Source organism: Plodia interpunctella, chromosome 3, assembly GCF_027563975.2.
Source record: "Plodia interpunctella isolate USDA-ARS_2022_Savannah chromosome 3, ilPloInte3.2, whole genome shotgun sequence".
In the NCBI taxonomy this organism is placed as follows: Eukaryota; Metazoa; Arthropoda; class Insecta; order Lepidoptera; family Pyralidae; genus Plodia; species Plodia interpunctella.
The window spans coordinates 2,084,293-2,105,332 of NC_071296.1; the positions used below are offsets into that span (position 1 = coordinate 2,084,293).

Below are 21,040 nucleotides of genomic sequence, written 5' to 3' on the forward strand. Positions count from 1 at the left end.
ATTACCATACAAAAGTGCGCGTCCGCCGACTCGACCAGCGAACTGCGGAAACCACGCTAAGTGGTTTTAATGACTGCGCGGCAATAAACAACACAATGGCATATTAGTCTACCGTTTGTTTGTTTATCAATTAGGGCTGCTAGGAGGAGCTGAGGAGTAGCAAAGTTTCCTGAAGGGAATTACAGCGGTTACTGTACAGAACCAATAGGGTTACCGTGACGTGTATTTTTATTATTTACAGATATATTTTTGTTATCACCTATTTCTACTTCTAGTATGCCTCTGAACGCTTATTTTCGATTTGTTTATTTAATTCCAAGTACATTTGAATTCTGTCTACTATCTGAATCATAAATAAGCCAATGACAAATATGAATAATTGTTTTAATCATAATATTATATTCTGCCTCTCACAAAACTCACAGGCATTTTTGTTTGCCTATTATTTAAAAAGATCAAGTCGATGGGAGCTCTTTCTGCCTGTTTAACCTTCGTGTTTGCTGTGTGCCCTGTCGGCTGTGGTGCCAGAGAGCTCAGCTGGTCCAATGTCAAGTTCCAGACACCAGCCAGCACTTTAATGAATTGCTCTTTGTGCGATTTGCCGCTGACCCCGATTTCGGAAAGAATGTTAATCGCCCTATTGTTTTTGTCTAATTTTAGAATGGACAATAGTTTAAAATTAGTTTTATGACAGTAGTTTTATGTTATTAAGAAATAAAATAAGGTTTAAGTAATTGTCTGTGAAAATGCAAATAAAATAACATCGATTTATTCAATTTGTATAGCGACAAGATTTATCATCTCCCAATTCTTCACAAGATAGGGTGTGATCATACCGTAGATCGGATTCTGCTCATAATTAAAATCCTACATAACCTGCATTATGCGCAGGCGCGTCGCGGTGCGGAAGTTTAAACATAATTAAATGTCGCCCACACGCTGCCTTTGAAGAACCGTCAATAATAGCGAACAGGTCTATTTGCATCTGTGTCAAGTGCACTGGGTAACAATGGACGAGACTTGAACGGAAGTAGGCTGCAAGTCTCGAGATGTTTGGACTCTGGTGCATGCGTAGAAAAAATAGAAACGCAAACATTGCAAATACTTACGTACAGTCAATTTCATGCTGCGGTAATAGCGGCGAATTTGCATAGGTTGACGTTCTCTTGAATGTATGTATTTTTTGTAGAATTTGAGGAACAATAACGGCTTGAGATATTTGGACTTTGGTGCATGTGTGGAAAATATAACAATAAATAACGCGTATATAGACAACACGAAGTCGAATATGTTTTCGAGAACTAAGAAGCAAAATCCAAAAAGCAAATAAACATCGCCCACAAATCAGCTAGCGAAAGCACCCTAACAAAAAATATGTGTACTAAATCAAATACGAGCTTCACGGCTCTCAAGGATTTTTACTATCTGATCAACCTAGAGGAGTATATGAAAGATGATTATGATATATATTACAGCAGACCAGACACTGATAACGCGGAAGCAGTAGCTGTCCTTCAGAAGGAATCTGTCGCGTTTGGTTACCAGTCACCAGACACCGCGGAGGCTGGACTGGAAACCACACCAATGACTACCGGATCTGACACACCTTCAGTGTACATGTATCCATTTCACGATTTTAGAATATCGTAAATAGAGAAATCAGTTACATGAAAGAGAGTTGGAAGCATTATGTGATTAGATAAGTATTCAAAATTGGAATTAAATCATTAATCAGCCCCACGTAGTGGAGATAATACCTCTACTCACTTGAATGCTTCCCTCGTCAGCCAATCGCTGCCACTCTCATTAAATTCAAGCCCAATTTATTACATACTTCTAAAGTCTATAACGCTCAATTTTGACTTCTAAAATTCTTTGATTTTCAGTAGGTCCTATGTTTTGGACGAAGATATTATTATAATCAAAATGTACGATAACTTTACCAACTTGCGCCCGAAGAGACTCGAAAGAATGAGTGTCGGCAACGCGGGGCTAATTAAGTTAGCGAGTTTCACGCGCCCCGCAGTCCTGAGGAAAGTTCTGCCGCTGACCTCCTTCGAAGAATGGAAATTTTTTCGTTCATGGAAGTGGTTTTGTTATGACACAAGACAAGACTGATTTACAATATCCCACTGTTTATATACTTTTGAAATACAAAAAAACTTAGAAATCTTGAAACTCGTCTCCCAAATAATGGGGATAGTATGTATCATGCTGTATGCTTGTTTACATTCAGAGACAGTCAAATCAGTCAGTTAAATCTTATGGCGATAAATAAACATCATTATGTACGATTCTCAAGTTTGTTTTATAATGTACAAATCATTGCTATTAGTTTAGTAATGCTTTGTCAACAAACAGAAGGTACATATATCAATGAATTTTTCAATAAGCGTTCATGTTCGTTTATCAGACCCAGAGATTGATAAGTAAGAGATGATGTTAACAGTGTTTGATTTAGTCAAAGTAGCACACATCGTACGTCACATTATCTTTACACCTTCCCTAAGCAAGCATCACTGTACATCTGTACAAAGCGATGCGCAAGCGCAACTTGTGTCTACTTTCTCTCGATAACCTTTCCCGGGAATGCACCGCGGCGTAGCGGCGACCTCGCGAGCCCTAGACATCTTTCAATCGCGCGTCCATATGCGGAATGGAACACTTGCTTTCTAGTCGCGCTCATTGGGACCTCAATCGCAGAATCTTCTTTCCATACCAAAATGGTTATCTTTATTAATTTTGCCTTATATGTAGTTACCATAGATGAATGGTCAGTCGCAAAATTAATTTTTATGTAAAAAAATATTTGAGAAAAAACTGCTTTTTAGTCGCACAGGCGTTGGTAAAAATCAAGACTTCAATGCAAAGATTCAGAAACATATTTCTCTGAAATAAAACTTAGATGTGCTAACCCCAAATTAAAAACTCACAAATAGGTCTATTGAAAATCTTACAGGGTAATGGGCGAGTTGTCAGCAGTGATCTTCGCTGGAGAAGCAATTAGTGCTACTAACACATCGCCACTCCCACCAAGCAAGCCTAGACTTTCGCCCGACTAATTACAGCCTTAGGACTTGAGATTTAGCTTGTAATCTAGAGAATGTGTTTAAAGGCAAATCAATAAGTCTATTGCACAAAATATCGCCTACGATTTCAGCGCAGTCAGTACCATTCGTCATCGAGCGATAGCCGGTCTCCAGCAATTAATATTTTGTCAACGCGCCGCGGGCTACCACCAGCTAATTGACCACTACCGTGCGTCACATTCCGAGCTCATGAAAAATTACGAACGCAAATCGCCCACGGCCAAACTATTGCTCTCTTAGAATTATCACTCGAATCGATGATTGATGGTACAACTGTTAATTACTTATCGCAACTCTATAGATCATACGTTTTGCGCTAATTACAGAGATCAGTGTACGAGATCTCGATTACGGTATGAAGTATCTAATCGTGATTGATAATGAGATGTAATAAATCATCGGCGAGGTTGACGCACCACAGGGCCGGTCGACGGTATCGGCGGAAATGCATATTATGATAACGACGCGCCCGCGCGCTGGCCGGCTGAGCTGGCGGGACGTAATGTATGCTAAGTAGACGCTATTACACGCTTTATTCAGAATTCATTGAGGCGCGTGTAAACAAAGACATTCGAGAGATCACCAACGCTCGACAGAGCTCCGCTTCAAAAGAACAGTTCTAAAGAGCGGGTTCTTAAGCTGTTTTCTTGCGTATACAATGTCGGAGCGGGATATCAGCAACGGTTAAAGCTTAAGGCGGCTCAAGCGTAGGTTTCCGTGTTTGTTTAGGCTCTTTGTCTGTACTAACTGTACACGACCCTCGATTTCTGTAGAGGGCCGGAGCCCTTTAGCTGAGCTCTTTGTCTGAACGCGGCATCGCCACGCACTAACTGTATACACGACAATAACTCGCGGCGGAACATTTGGTATTCCGCCCACTGCGCGTGCGCCGCACCACATCAAAGATGTCGTAAATTAGCCGCTTATCTCTGCACAGCCGCGGAATAACGGGGCGATGCGTTGTAAACCAGTGAGCCGTTGACCCCGCTGATATAAGTCTATTACTAGTCGATCCGCGCCCGTGACCTGCCTCAATATGGGTCACTGCCAGCGCCTCTGTGAATTTTACGATAATTGCGAAACTCCCATTGGCAAAATTTCAAGATCCTGTAGTACCGTCTGTAGTAAGTCTGACAAAAGATCGGCGAAGTCGCGTGAATCATCCGCAACTCTGTAATCCGGAATGGAAACGCGTCCATTGTGATGGAGAGACGACTCCCGCAGAGTTCTTTTAATTTTACGTTTTGGCAGTCTGTTCTCAATGTCGTCGCTTGCAGAGTTCACTTTCGATTCGATCTCGACTGGAGTCTGGACGCTGCATGTGACTTTAAATTTAGAATAACGGAAACGGTCGGGTGCGACGGCGGCGGCTCTCGTTTGTTTTTCTCGGCCTTCGCATGAATGAGATGCCGGCCGGTCAACGCTCACTGCTCAATGATACTAAATTAATTTATAGCTCATTAACGGCAGCCTGACGGAATCCGTCGGTGCTCTAAGATAAACAGGGTTTCGGTTCGACGAACCGCGGTCGAGAATACCGCGACTGACAGGTCGCTGCTCTAATATGGAAAGTGAAAGCGGGACACTGACGACAAATCCCTGGCACGTGTCTGTGTAATACGCTGAAGGAATGTTGACTTTCGAAGCAGCTTAAACAATTCGAGATGACAAAGTCAAGTCCAGACGCTTCCATATTTTCATCATGGATTCTAATAGTTTTATTGAAAGGAAGACAGAAAAAGAAGAAATCAAAGCGGACAAAAAAACCACTGGTGATAAAATAAGCTAATGAACATTGTTTTCCTTCATATTAATTCAACATAAAATCCAGCTGCACATCCGAAGTCAATGTGAAATAAACATAAAGGAATGTTAGCGTATTCAATATCAAGGCACAATTAGAGAGCTGAGCCAGACATCTAGGAACAATGAGACAGTAATCCCAATGACAACTTACCCCCGCGGCACTAAACTAGGATAGTTTATTGTACTGTTGCCACATTAACAAGAGATGTAAAACGCGCCATTAACACTGCACTTTATTCTAATCCTTGTTTGTCGTTTAAAACTACAGTAATTATAGTTAGCAGAGTTAAGGTTTACGGCGTTAATAAATTCCTATTTGTAAGCAATTCTAGCGTCTTAAACGTGAATGCTGCTGGTTGAAGATTGAAAATTAAATTAGTTGCTTCCGATGGTCTTTATTTTAATATATTTATAGTTTATAGTGTAAGTATTTTATATAATTACTGTAAAGACAAGGGTATATAGATCTTTAATTACAAGAAGTAGGATTTTATTCATGTATTAATGAAATGTTAGCAGTAAAACAACATGTAAAGTACGATCATTTTGAAACACCACATGGAGAAATCATGAACATAATATTGGTCCTTACATTTAAATTATTTTTATACAACCCTAAGTAAATAAGTTAAGTTAATGTAAGATGATCGAAAACCTATTAAATATATCGAAACCTGCCTACAACATGTTTTGTATATGGGCAGAGCTGAGTCACATCGGCAACCATATATTGCAACATTTTAATCTTTATGGAAAAATACTTCATATAACATCAAGAATATTTCAATACTCTGGTATGTTATCAATTTATCTTATGAAGAACTTTTTTATTTTTATTAGCTGTTTGAGTCCCACTGCTGGGCAAAAGCCTCCCACGCATAACTTCTTCCACGCATTCCTATCCTTTGTGTTCTCTTGCCATTCTTTGTCGGACTTTTTGATGTCGTCCGACCATCTCGTCCTAGGCTAGTTACTAAACTGCATATTATTACACTAGTCCTACAAAATATTGAGAATTAAAAGAATAACTATATCGAATTATCTGGAAATCACATTTAACATAGAAATACGGTTAGTGTCTAAAACATACAACCGACTCGTTGGAATTCGCATACCTAATTACAAAAATCTACTTCTATAAATTAACATATCATAGTCTACAATCTGTCACAGTTTAAACTTTGTTACATTTCAATGAATTATCTATAATTTTAAGGCACTTTTGAGAAGAAACGATAAGATCTAATATGACAAGTTAATATCAGTCTGGCACGGAAATAAAACAAGATATGGCGCCGTCATTAGCAGAATAACATTAGTATAAATCAAAGATTACTAAAATGCGTCTGATAGTGACAAAAAAAGGAAAGAACAAAATGTATTAGGTATTTACGATATAGATTTTGCAGACATGGATGTGTTACGAGCTGCGGTGAAATGTCTTACATATAAATCTAATGGAATAAAAAAAGCATAATTGAAAATAACTGGACATGGGAAGCGTTTTACAACTATACTTTGGACGGTGACATGGCTATCATATCAGAATCCTAGCTGCGCTCCGGGGCTTCGCTCCCTAAAAAACACCCTATGTTATACCAGATTATACCTGTGTACCAAATTTCATAACAATCCGTCCAGTATATATTGCGTGAAAGAATTAGAAATATATATTCTGACAAACTTTCGCATTTATAATATTAGTACTTTCTAGTTTGATTCTAGAATGAAGAAAAAACGAAGTACTTAATCTAGTAGTAGAAATATAATTAACAAAAATAAAATTTATCTAATTTGCCATGGGCCAATAGATGCTGTCTTAAAAGTTACATCCATTAAATAGATGAAAGCAGCGAACACGAAAACATTATACCTAAAACAACTTTATATAGCCGATTATATGCTGACCTATAACAAGAAACACACTTAAAATTTATTGACTGCTATCACTATCAAGCGGTTGTGTATTTGTGTAAGTACTTAGTATATCGATAAAGAGAAATTGATACAATCACAATAAATTTAGAATACGCACGATATTGTTCCTGAAGGTATACGACTTTTCGGAGAAACTTCATTGGGTCATGAGACAGAGAGACACACCTACAATTTTGAGCTGTTGGCGACCAAAATATTTTTTTTTCAACTTTGTATAACAGAAACAAAATTTTACCGACATACATAGAAAAACTTCAACAATAGTGAAACAGCAAAATATTCCAGAAAAAAGTACCTTATTTATATTTTTCTGCGGCCATTATTTATTTTCCCAGTGCAATGTGAGGTTGAATCTCCAAATTATGTTGTCAAAATTATAATGGTACTACTAACTCGATTTGTTTGGTATTAGTTTTACGACTACCAACACTATGACGTCATCCCAATTGACAATGCCACGCATGAGCTAAACCTAAATTAGCATAACGACTCTAGTCCTTTAACTTGAACCTACGGTTAAATCACGATTGACACAACAGTCATAAGAACTATAACGTCAGACATAAACATGAAGCGATTAAGTTTAGATTGAATGGCGAGGGCTGGGTCACTGTGTCATAACACAGTATTAATAGATTCCTTGAAAAAGCTGATACAACAAATCTAACTTATATCCAGTTGGCGTAGTATACTTTTAATTAGGAACTTTCTAGTTACTAATCCAGTGTAGACAAATGACAAATGTTAAAAATTATAACCTAGCTGTATGTCAATTAATAAATATGTAATCGATAAATATTACATGGCATTCGAAATAGAAAATACCTGTCTTCATCTTACGACATTTGTATTTGAAGAACCTGATAAGTTTAATTAGAAGGACAGTAGAGATTAGACAATAACCAACGTAAATAATAAGAATAACTTTCACGTTGAACATTTTGACGTGAACACAACAGATCCTGCAACGACGCTGAATGTTCAATTAGCGGGCATTGTCCATGGTCAATCTGCCACACAAAGGGTCTAATGAGGGACCGCTGGTGGGTCGGATGGAAGGCTGTGAATTGTTTCACATCAAGTCGTAGACAAAGCTGGCGAGGAAGATTTAAGTCTAATGAACTAGCAACCATTATCCAAATAGTGAAATTAAATGTTTCAAGCGACTAAATCACTCACATGTTACAGCATTTATGTTATGAATAATGATTAATTATAAGTTGAATTAAATCCTTGCCAGGAACAAACAACGCGGATACAAATATTTTAAAGACGTAGTATATCGGCATTACTATACAAAGGTGTGAAATGCATCGAAGTGTGAAGATGTTGTGTCGACTCACCGACGACGATGATGAGAGAAAAATACATGTTGTCAATTTACCTGCAACAAAAACGGAATAAATTAGTACAAGTTTCAAATAACTCGGTTGGTATAACGAAATGACATGTGTATAATATTCGTGCGTGTTTTAATTAAGACCGTTCTTTCGCAGTTGTCATGTACTCGACAATTACATGTCTTAAATGCATCTCGCCCACGCATCGATAAGAGTATTCAGCGGGAAGGTGTTAAAAGTGCTGTCAAAAATTCATATTTGGTCACTGGCCGGTGCTTGTTGCAACACGAGCGTGGGAGCGCGCATGGGCCCGAGCTGGCACCCACGCGGCCCAAATCGATGAAAACGCCAATATGATAGATGCTCAATAATGATAGCCCGTGCTGGATAATGAACGAGATGATCAGTTAGCGGAGGCAAGGTTCAATGACGCGTGACATGATTCTAATAACATACTTGAAACCCTTGGTAATGACAATGACTCACTTGATTTTAGAATGGTTCGAAGATAACTGCAATTTGTGGTCAATTTATTTATATTTTATTTCGATTCATTTGGAGAATAACGTAAAAATGTACTACAGTTTCCTAGACCGTCACTGGTGGTGTCATTGCACGCACAACAATTCAATTGCCCAATGAACATGAACACAGACCGGCGAAAATATACAGACAAAACTTTTTATAATGCCTCTTTTTGCTAAAATTTTCAACACAAACGGTCGTGATGAAAATTCAATTGCGATAAGCGAAATTGCGGTTAAGATATAAATTACTTTAATGAAATCTTGGGCAAAATCAAATTTTCGATTAGGCTGTAGCTGAAATTCAATTGGAACTTCCGACTGTGAGAATTACCATCACCATTTCGTCAGGTCTGTGTCGACATGTCCGTCCATGAAGTTTACACGAAATTATAGCTTTAACGAGACGCGGCAATTTAATTTGTCTGTCATCCAAAAAGGCTGGCGTCTTACAAGCAATCATAATTTAATATAAGTGATTTAGTGCTTCAACGATGGTTTATTTATTATTTACTTAGATGTCTTAATGATATCATTTTATTTTATAATACGCCTTTGTTCTTCAACATCAATCTCTATGAGGTAAGATTTAAGGTAAAAATAAAAATATATTTTTGATACCAATTCAAAAACGCTTTATACTGGCTAGTGTAATTGTAAAAATTACAGATGTAAGACTTTCAGTAAGATAAAGAAGTCATTAAACTAAAAAAAGAAAATGAAAATACTCAAAATAAAGAAATAACTCCGGTAAAGGGAAACATACTCTAGTTGATGATTTATCAGCTAGTGTGTGAAATGAAGAAGGCAAATGACAAAACGACTTTATCTCATGATAGGGAACTAAATTTTCTATTCTAGCTCGCAGCTTCTGAACCGTTACGTCTACAAGGTGGTCAAGTCTAGACGATGTCGCCCACAAAGCTTCAATTTATACGAGACGACCTCAACTGAGGCCGATCATATGTTAATATTGCACATTGTCTACTGAAATGAGGCTGGGAAGACAAGTCCGCGCCTCATTCTGAGTTATTTTATGTTCATCTTCGTCAAATAGACGAACTAATAAGTGTTTGAACACTTAAAAGTGGTGATAATACTACGATCGAATGTGCTAATTCACGAAGTGGAATACAATATCATGAGCACACTGCACAAAGACTTCTTTGAAATAAATTAGCCAATTGGTAAGTGTAGGAAATTTAAAAATAGTAAAATAAAATAATTTAGATAACATTCAACTTGAATAAGTAAAAAGGAATGCTGAAGTATAAATATTGTTGCTTTTAATGAAATGTCCCGTACATTTCATTGTCGGCGCTAATGTAGCATGTAATGTGGAAATATTGACGTTGAAGTCACGCCAGTCCACGTAATATTCAATCTTGTGCATGCACTTCGATAATGTGCACTGTGTCATTTGAAAATACGGTAGTTCATTAGGTCATATCATTCAACCTTATATGTCATCGAATGATTTATCCCCATTTAAATTTAAGCTTTATGACATTTTCTTGATTTAGACAAACTCAGTATCAATTTCCCTCAATGAGTACTCCAACTCGAATGCCACGTTTAAATGTCTGACGAGCTTGGTGGAAGATTAAATAGTGATAAGATAGTCTAAGTGATAGCCCTTGATTGACTTTTACAATCTACTACAGGAGGAGAATGGCGCATTTTATGTGTTCCTTTCACTCCTAGATAAGTATTGATTTTTCTTTGTGGACAATTCCAATTGCGGAATTAATTTCAGATTTTGCATTGATTGTGTAAAAATAATAACCGATCACGGCTTTATTTGCTAATAAAATCACAATTTACTCTGTACTCGTTTTGCATTTGAATAAACGAAGGCAACAGAAAATATATACGCATTCGATGATAGCACAATATGGTCATATTGGCGCAGCCTTGGCAAGTGCTTTATCTAATAGACCATAATTAGCATTTAATTCACTTGAATTCCCTTATTTTCATACTGGAGAGTACATATTTATTGATACAAACGCAGGTGTTACTTCGATCAAATACCACACACCTAGATTTATTTTTATGGCGTCACATTAAGGGTCTTTAACAAATATGGTAGCTGAGGCAAGGGGTCAATTAAATGTATTAATAGTAATAAATCCTTAAAAGGTTAGGTGTCGTCTGCTTCATCATATGCTGCTTATCGAAATAGCATCACAGAGCCAAAGACGAGTGGACAATTTTATGAAGATGTTTTGTCTGTGTATGAAATAATACTAATAAGAACAATATAGTTGGTGGAGTAGAGTGGAACTTAAGAAATAACTGCCTTTATTTTTAATTTAACACATATTTAAAAAGTTAATCATTAAATTTAAAGAATAATCAAGATATAGCAAAACAAGACTTATACAATTTGAAACAGAGGTAAAACTGGAATCGCAAATATGTACCCTTAGCTCAGAGATGTCAGAAGTCACAAGTCTTACGTTAGCATTTCTGAATGGGAGTCCCATTCATCCAACTGGTGGCATTAAAGGGGCCCATTCACGTAGCGGCCATTCATTCGACCCACGCGTTCCTTGTCCCCGATTGACCTGAACACGAACTACTCGTTCATTAGATAACGTGAACTCGATAGACTTTGAAACTTCACAAGAAGTGATTAAAATCAAACATCCACAAACAATATCAAATAAATTGGACGGAAAAAAGAAAGTTATAGGCCCCAAAACATCAAATTTCGATTCGATGTAAAAACTGGAATAATTGAACGTCTAAATGAAGAGAAAATCGAGTTCAAGCTAGCTCGCTAATAGAATGCTCACAATGGCCTTTCGCACTTCCACGCAAGTAATAAAGGCACTATGTATAAGTGAAATATAGTAATTTACTAAGTAGAGCACGGGTTGTGGGAAAAATGAAGTAACACGAAACTTTATGAATGCGTGCGCAATTTCCATCTTAATTTTTGTTTAGTACCAATTGGTTTCGCAGTAGCAGGTCAAGGAAGAGTCAGATGAATTAGAAATACTCCAAAAATAACGATATAATTGACGTAAACGCGAATCGCCGAGCAATAAGATTGATTAATGGAATGCGAGGTCGAATTTAAGATGTCTTTGGAGCCGCAAACGAGGATGTTATTAACTCTGATCACCTTGGCCGTTTCAGATGACGAGATAAAAATCATTAAATTGGCTAAACTAATATTAGCCAAAGCTTTCTATGCAGTTTCATTTTCGTGATCGTTATTTACGTGCAAAAAACTATACTTTTACAAATTCATATGAACGGTAATAAAGTAAAAAACTACTAATCATTAATATCAAATTGCAATACCATTGCCTCCCCTGGCTAAAACAACCTCGTGGACAAGGAGGGCTATAACTTCTGTCCTTTGAGTATGACGAGGTAACCATGTAAGTAAACAACTTAAATGACTATAAAACCGCTAACAGCGACGCTTTTGTTCTTTATATGGCACTTTATTGTTTGAATCCATATACTGCGCGTTAGAATTCAAGTTCAAAGATCCCATAAACTCCGCCAGTAATGAAGTAACAAGCGCACCGGTAAATGAAAGCAGCAAAACTAAAGAAAATTGTCAAGTCATAGAGCATAACAAACCGGACCGGGGTGAAGGACCAGGAGATTGCTCCCCAATTTGGTGACGCAACGCTAACCGCAAAGGATGGCGCCGGGTCCGGCGTCACGCACGACCGGACACTTCCACGGTGTGTGTCGCAATCGGACCACAGCCAACTGCCCTTCACCTTGACAGCTGCATACTGTCATCACGACCTCACGAGAAATGTCACATTTCGTAATCACACATTCCTGTTGGAGGCGGTCATCAAAATAAAATTACTACATAATGGACGATTTAGGGGATATTCACGTGCATGCTGTAGTTATTGCTAGCGCTAATCAGATTTATATACAGTTCAATGAAACATGTAATCGATGTTTAAATTGCTATTGTGCAAATGACTCATGAAAAATATAACATTGAATTAGGCACAGGTTTTAAGAAAGGACAGCATATAAAAAAATCTCATCTCAAACTCGTAATTGTAAAACTGAACATAGCACACTTTCCAGTTTTTGTTATTCATCTTTCTAATGTCTGTTACTGTGAACCCGTCAACACTGACTGAGTAACTTGACTAATTTGGGTAAAATCGATTAGAAAAATGTGTGCCGACAAAAATATCATGAACTCCAATCAATAATGGGCGAAGCTCACACATAATATTTGTATAGGACTTTGTTTTTAGAGGCGTGAGAAAGGGGTCCTAACGGTTTAAGTAAATTGACCCTAGACCGGTTGCCGACCTAGCAAATAAGTACCTCTGGCTATCCGCCGCGATCCTTGTAACCTGGTTGGGAAACTATCCGATCATCTATGGGAATTTAATAATAATCACTTCGAGACTGTTGTGAAAATCGTGCTTATAGGAAAATTGTTAACGGTAGATAGCTGAACTTTTGAGGTTATGATCTATTTTATTCCGGATTTACGTGTTCATTATTAGATGACAAAGGTGATAAAACCATTATCGAAAGGATTTTCAGCAATGGAGGAAGTGATTTCTAAAGAAGTTTTAGATAAATAAATCAAACAGGCAAAGCGTCGGGACAAAGGAAACTAAGTTAACTATTGCAATATAACCCAGTAACCTTTTATGGCAGCAGTGTTGTGACCACACACACAATAGTTAATGTCGGACAACGACGTGGTAATAACAGACAAGCATCGCAGACTCTCCAGACATCCGCACTGTTTCTATGTCGTTATGCTAAGTGGCATAAATTATACAGTTCATACACGAGAATGTTAGAATCGTAAATGACATTGCGAAGAAATAAAATGATTTACTACGTGTCTGTGTGCAGTGTGATTTTGATGGGTAACATCAAACAATGACTGAATTCCAAATAAAAATTGATTCAGAACATAAAATAATAAATTTCCAGAACTTTTAACATAAATGTAACCGTAACAAAAAATAAGTAAACCTAGAAAACGCTATAAAATCGTACCGTTACGCACTTAGGTTTATAACACAAGTCATTATGCAAAGGCAACGAGAATATTCATCTTCATGATCATCACATTATCTTGATTTTGTGTCGCTATTCTATAGCAGCAAAACTTATAATAAATTGTAAATCAAGAGAAGATTCGCTCTGGCATCAATTTATACAAAGGGGAAATACCAAACGAAGGAATTAATTCATTCAATGAAGATCACCCGATGATTTTTTAAAGCAATTCCTGCAATAAAATCGTTTTAAATTTGCGACACTGTGGATGGTAAATAAACGTTTATGCTACAACATGAGTTAATATTATCCGATTTAGTTTGAGAGTAACCTCCTGCATTATATACGGGTATTCATAATTATTATGTGATAGCAAACACAGGTCTAAAAGACGGCGACGGTGGCTTCGTAACGTCGACATTAAACTCAATTTATGCAAATTGTTAAATATAATTTATATCTGGAATCTGTATCAATCATTTTCTTGTTATTAAACATATCTGACTCTGATTTGTGGTCCTTTCTGTCTCCGTTCATGGGAACGAAGAAACTGATGGTGTTGAGTATGGACTCAACACCATCAGTTTCTTCGTGAGTCATGTACAGTATTTTGCATCAAACGGATTGCCTGCCTATAAATGCCCTTTTCGGTCCGTAATAAACTTGTAAAGCAAAAAAAACACAATTTTAACACAACTAAACATAGCTAGTGCAGATAACAATTCCTTTTAGGCATTAATCGTATGTACATTTGCAATCGCGTCATTATTTTACATACATAATTGTTAATCAATAATAATGTTAAACATCAAGACAGATCTACATTAATCGATGCAATGGATCGATAAATCAATAATAAACACGAGAATAGTCGGCATATGAACGGCGCGTGCCCGGGGCGCCGCCGACTCGACGCAACGCGAATGAAATAATAAATAATTGATGACATATTGCGTTGCGAAATGTCACATGCCAACAATAATCACACAAGATATAGCTTGTACGCATCTACATTTGCATCAAAATGTTTTGAGCGCACAGGGAAGCCATGCAAAAGATAAAACGTATAATGATAAAATCAAAAATATTGATTCAAATAGAAAATAACCATTGAAATTGAAAGTGACAATAAAGAAAGCTAATGTCAACAACTATATCAACCCACGATGTATGACAATCAATAATGTTAATAGAACACCGATACCTTAAGGCGTACATTGAAATGCATTGACCCTCTTTTGCTATTATCTTTCCTAGACATATTGGGAGGGTGTCACATTCGATCGCTAACAACTTTCTTACTCAATGTGTGACGGGTCAAGCAAACAAGCAGATTATTGGCTAGAAAGCTGTGGAGTGGAGATCGTCTAATTACTGTTAAAGGCATAATTTGTTGGCTTTATTGGTGCAAAAAAGTGTCTAGATAGCGGCGGAACGACCCTGTAAGGTAGGATAAACAAAAACTGTGGCTATCAGCGCAATGCCTTTCCGATAGTAGCTCTCAGCGTTTTGATCTTACTGTATTTTTTATTGCTTATCACCCAGTCATACATGGTGAAGTCTACTTCCCAGTTGTGACACTTCGGCTTGTGGGTGTGCTGAGGCATGCCATTTACAATGTAGCAGGTGAGGAAATTTATAAAGACAGCCGCCAATTTAAATTAATTTAAATTAAAAGACTCAGCAGTCGTTAAGGGGTACCATATTATTTGCACTCGCCAAAGACCAGTGCTAATAGCGTATCACGAAAATAGAGAAGTCTTAATAAATCACACTCGGTAGATACATTGCTGCAATCTAGAACATTCCAGCATTTTGCGCAATACAAATCACAGCAATCTGCGAGACAAATGGAGATATTTAAATTCATCTGGAGTAATAGAGCGATCGCCGGGTAGCTGCAAGCGAAAACACGGATGACTTCTATCATTAATTATGAGCTAATTGATATGGAGACCCGAAGGCAGCTGGGAAAGATATCTATGTCGATATTTCTTGACGTTCCAACGATGCCGTTTTCCAGTTTATCTTTCCAATTGAGATGAGAAATTATGATGTCTCATTTCTAAGATACTATGAAAATATTTGAATAGTACCTAAAGCAACATGTAATGTAATTATTTACGTTTAAGATATATTGTAGTAAATAAAAGCACATGCAACAACAACACAACAAACACAAGCACAAATGAGAACAAATAACATAGATTCAGCTAGATTTAAAGTTGAAACTTGTGTTACAGGATAGTCAAACATATAATAAAATTGATGTGTAACAAAAGACAGCACAACGCAACTGTAACGCCACTGCAAACAATATATGTGATCTGGATTCGAAATCCTGGTCACATGTGACTATTTCATTTCAATCGCGCGCGTATCTAAGAGCTAACAGACATTTTTTTCTAATCCTATAGTAATTAGAGTCGATAATCGACGCCGTCGCTGTATTAATATTGTATGAGATTCAGGCGCCGGCGCGGCGAGCTTCAACAGTAGTGGAAGTCACAGGAGCTGGCGAATCGCCATCTACTCTATGGGCCATTTCAGCTTTATTGGCACGATATTTCATAGTTATATCTGTTGTCTTTGAACATGCTTTGATTGCAGAGACATTCGCTTGATCTTTAAGTCGACAAATACAAACATGATCTAGTTCACATATTTCAGTCACATTAAATAGGAAAATGTTTTCTCCTATAAATTTTAGTTTAGCATGTATGTGTTAATTCCAAAACTGTTTTGTTTATTTGATATTTAAGATGATCAGCAAAAACAACAAACCCTTAATCCTTCTTCAAATAAAATTCTTCCTTATAGACTTTGGAAAGATGCCAAACGGATCGCATAAAATTCCACTTAATATTCTTAGCGCCACCATTTATTCTGGCATTGACAAAGAAAAATGGTCACGTGATAAAATTGTCGTATTTATATTCTCCGTTTAAGCTTTGCTTTGGACCCTCGGCTGAGTCTCATGTCAATCAGTTCGGAGTCATCACTTGATAATACGAGTATATCATCTTCTCATATCACGGAACTGCGCAAGTGAACCGTGGCGACCGAACCATCTCGTATTGTACAAAAAACCCATTTCTCAGACGGAAATTTAATGGCGTTTGAATTGTTGACTTTATCTGCATATCCCACATTAGTCATTGTGTTTACATATCGAGAACGCTGCATGTCACAGCCTCGCTGATTTACACTCCTCCTTTTAAATAAGTCGCAAACGTTTTTGGAATTTTTGTAAATGTTCTTGTCAACCATATCGTATGCGGCTTCGCTTCAGCATTTCGGCATCTGCTATGTACTGTTATTTTGAAATATTTCTCATTTTAAATTCCTTAAGCACCGAGTGTTATGTTACATAAGTCACATGGGAATTGCAAGTGGACGTTTACGATTAGTGACAAAAATGGTGCGTGCCCAAGTGCTGGAATGTTATGTTTACGGTCGGGTTTCGCGCAAAATAAGGAAAAAAATATGCAGAATTTATTCCCGCGTCTGGACTGGCTCAGAATCCGTCCATAAATTGCTCAGGGTGAATTTAAACGTCAAACTATATGGTACAGGGCGATCGGTGTTCGGTGTTCCACATCGGGGGTAATTTTATGCGAATTCGTGTTTATTTGGCGGCGCACGCGGAGCGCAATCAAAAAAGCCTCGTTCTCTTGCATCTGGCAGGCCGCTCTTTTTTGCAGTTAAACGCCCGGAACGGTCATGAACCTGGGTTCAAAAGCGGGGTCACCGAACTCCGGCTTCACTTCAGTAAAAGCGATGAAATTTCATACAAGCGAGATTTTTGATAGTCAGTGGGCGTGAAACGCAAACGGTACACGTGTTAGCGGTGCAATGTCTTAATCTGGCTGACGAAATGTTTTTGTCTCCATTAAGTATGGTTCTAAAAATTTAAAAGCCTACAACCGTGACCGACAATAAAAAACGTTTAGAGTAGTTTAATCCTACAGTTGTAAAGAACAATCAAATAAAATTTATAGAGTACACACAACAATATACAAAAGACGTAATTCAGAGTATTTAAATAGACTTTTAACTTTTTAAAATCCTCTTTTACTTTTTCTAAATCATCATCATAATCGCTCATCTCATCATCTATCAGTCAACTATAAAGTAACCCGAAAACTGTGATCCTCATCACGATTCGTTCTGCTGTCACTCCACGATTAAAGACCCACATATAGGCATATGGTAAGATCTCTCTCTTTCTATATGAACTGGAGTAAAAGAGACAGAAGACAGGATATAACGCTTAGTCACTATCCAAGTTTCGACACTTCATTATCCCGTTCATTATCGGTTAGATGTGTGTGTGTGTGAATAGAAACCAATAATCATTGGTTGGACACATATCGTAAAACCATTAAATTTAGTAGCTACTCAAAATCGTGGATGTCGCACGCACGCGGCGACTAAGAGAAATACTTGGCAGATAGGCTGGCGGCCGGTCATATAATCACAGCCGATTAGAGGCTCTTTATTTGGCTTCACTACCTTGTTGTATTAAGTTTTCTTTGTCTGTGATTAAGTCAGATAAAATATAAATTTATTTGTCAATAAGTGACAATTGTCAGGGATAGCAATTATAAGTCCCTAGTCTCTGCCTCCCAGCATGAGAAACAGACGTTATGTATGTATGTTTGTTTGTTAATAAATGTTGTGCTAAGTAATAAGTCAATAACGTCAAAACAATACCAATTTATCAATTTAATTAGTAAATACCATAAAATAAGCAATGTTTGATGCGCAGTAGATCTTTTCTCCAGTTTATCGCATAATTACGTGTATGCGTAGTTAAAATTCCGAATAAGTAAATAAATAATAATACAGGAAATTTCCACTGTTTCTGCTGCACACGCACGATATCCTAATGTTATATTCCATTTACCGTTTCGCAAACCTAGGGCATAAACAACATTTATGTAAATAATAACTTAGAACAATATTACGTAGTTAGTTAAAACTGTTAATTAAATTATATTTCTACAAGCTTTTACCGCCTGGTTTGCTCGCTCACGCAATGGAAATATATGTTAGTACAGGGAAATGCATAACAAAAATTTTGCAAATTCATTGCAGATTCGCCTCTATTACCGACGAATAGAGTGCATGCATGGTAACTTGACATGTTGGCTTTATATTTCTTTTAATTTTTTGACTGACATTTCGTCGTCACATTAAAAAATACTTCAATATTGATGTTTATTTTGTCTTTGCATACATTGTATATAATAACTTCGACCTTTGTATATATATTATAGGTATATTAGTAGGATATGTATAAATGGTAGTAAATGTTCCTTGCAAATGTCAACAGGAAAGCGCCCAGTACGGCGCGGGCGCAGGAAAATACATAATTAATCGTGATTAAAAGACATTTAGCAAAGTGGCACACAGCGCATTTGCATGTATGCAACTGCATACATGCAACTACTTGGTTGACGTACCACGTGACCGAACTGTACGATATTTATTACATTTGCATACATTACTATTTACATAACGTGAACCATGAATGGAGTTAATTGGAGTAAATAATGAACGAGGTGCGATAAACATTGTTATTTTTTATGTTAAAGACAATATGATATTTACTTCAACTTCAATTAACTTAGATTCTTTTCGGACGCGATAGTAGTTAAGAAATATGTCGTAAGGTATAAGGGACGACGTTGACAGCCCCTAGTGCCGGGCGCCATAAGGACCCTTTTGATTTGGACGGCCACATATACTCCGTGTGAGGCAGCATACGACTCACACACGCGCACTAGAGTACAGAACATTTTCGTAAAGAACATTTTGGTTTAACTAATTTTTTTTAGTCGCTACAGGATTCGGATTATAACGACACGAGACGAGAAAAAATATTTATGTCATTTTTTAAGCCGTGGTATCCACATCGGCCCAATTTTAGTTCCCAAAGGCCCGCGGGCGGTCGATTGAGCCCAACTTTTTATTTATTTATTTTTATACCACAATGACCATTCCGGTCGATTTTATGATGATGTGGGTGTTAGGGACGGTCGAGTTACATGGTTTTATTAATTTATTAAACGGTATTAACGGGTCTTGTCACTTCACCGTTGATCCCTTCGAATGCCCGCACGAGTGCGAAGTGATAAGTGATGTGAGATCTATAGGGGCTGTTGAACGTTTTATTTCGTTATTGGAACCATAAAAATGAAATTTTCGTAATGCTATCTGTGTAGGTGTTAAAAGTACTAAATCATGAAGCATAGCTGTTGCCCGCGACTCCGCTCACCGCAGTAAATTTCGTTTTCTTTCAAACTTACAGAATGGTCAATGTTTGACCCCGGGTTTTAAACTATGTCTATTCAAAATTTCATCAAAATAAATAAGTGCAAAAATGTGAGATAACAATAAATTGAAGAGGCCAACGGCGAACTATTTCATATATATAAGAAAGTAGTTGTCTTTATGTGAATACTATAATGAGGAGAATGGAATGAAAAAGAGATATGAGAGATTTGATAAAATATTATTACAATACATAAGTAGAATACATCGGGTAGGTCTAGAAATACATCTAATTTACGACTACGAAATACATATGTGGATTTGGAGGCCGGTAGTGAGTGGCCTCGAACCAAACGCATCTAGGTTAGCCTCACGTTTTGGTATTAAGGAGAGACCCATATATACCGACAGTCTCACCCTAATCGAAGGGAATCCCCGGTTGCTTCTCTTCTATGACACACAATATCCTACTAATATTATAAATGCGAAAGTTTGTGAGGCTGTATGTGTGTATGTTTGTTACTCTTTAATGCAGAATCTACTGGCCTGATTTTTATGACATTTTGTACACGGGTAGAATATAACCTGGAATAACACATATAAGCTAGTAAACCGTAAAATTTTGTAGACCCGGCGGTTTACGACCTGCCTGATGTCAATATTGTTGTAGCTTTTCAACTGTCATAGTTTTTATGCGTAAGTCGTCTCGTACGACATCCACTGTATGGAGTGGTCCTATTCTATCAAAAACAGGAGCCACACGCTATTTGACCATTTATTCCCATACCTATCCCGTATTCCGTCAATACGAATCGACCTAAGAAAATGTGTCATTATAATGTGACCTAAAAAAGACCCATTTGAAAAAACTAAAGCATTTTTACCCCAAATGTCCCGTCTTGTAGAAGTTATGGCTACCCTACGCATCTTACCTGGTAATTTATGCGGAGGCACGAACCAAAATATAGGAGAGCATGGGAAAGGTAATGGCCCAATAAATATTGTCCGAGGCGCCAATAGAAAGAGATATTTGGACCATTTG

At 37.3% G+C, this 21,040-nt stretch overlaps 1 protein-coding gene and 1 long non-coding RNA gene across 2 annotated transcripts in view; both read right to left on the minus strand.

Annotated features, from left to right (window-relative positions):
• Drak (Death-associated protein kinase related) overlaps window positions 1-21,040 on the minus strand; it is a 156,779-nt gene that overhangs the window by 17,126 nt on the left and 118,613 nt on the right. The gene's annotated exons all lie outside the window — the stretch shown is intronic.
• LOC128683997 (uncharacterized) overlaps window positions 7,325-21,040 on the minus strand; it is a 57,954-nt gene continuing 44,238 nt past the window's right edge. The window contains exon 3 of the long non-coding RNA XR_008406342.2: window positions 7,325-8,217. This is a non-coding gene — a long non-coding RNA (uncharacterized LOC128683997). The remainder of the gene's footprint in view (window positions 8,218-21,040) is intronic.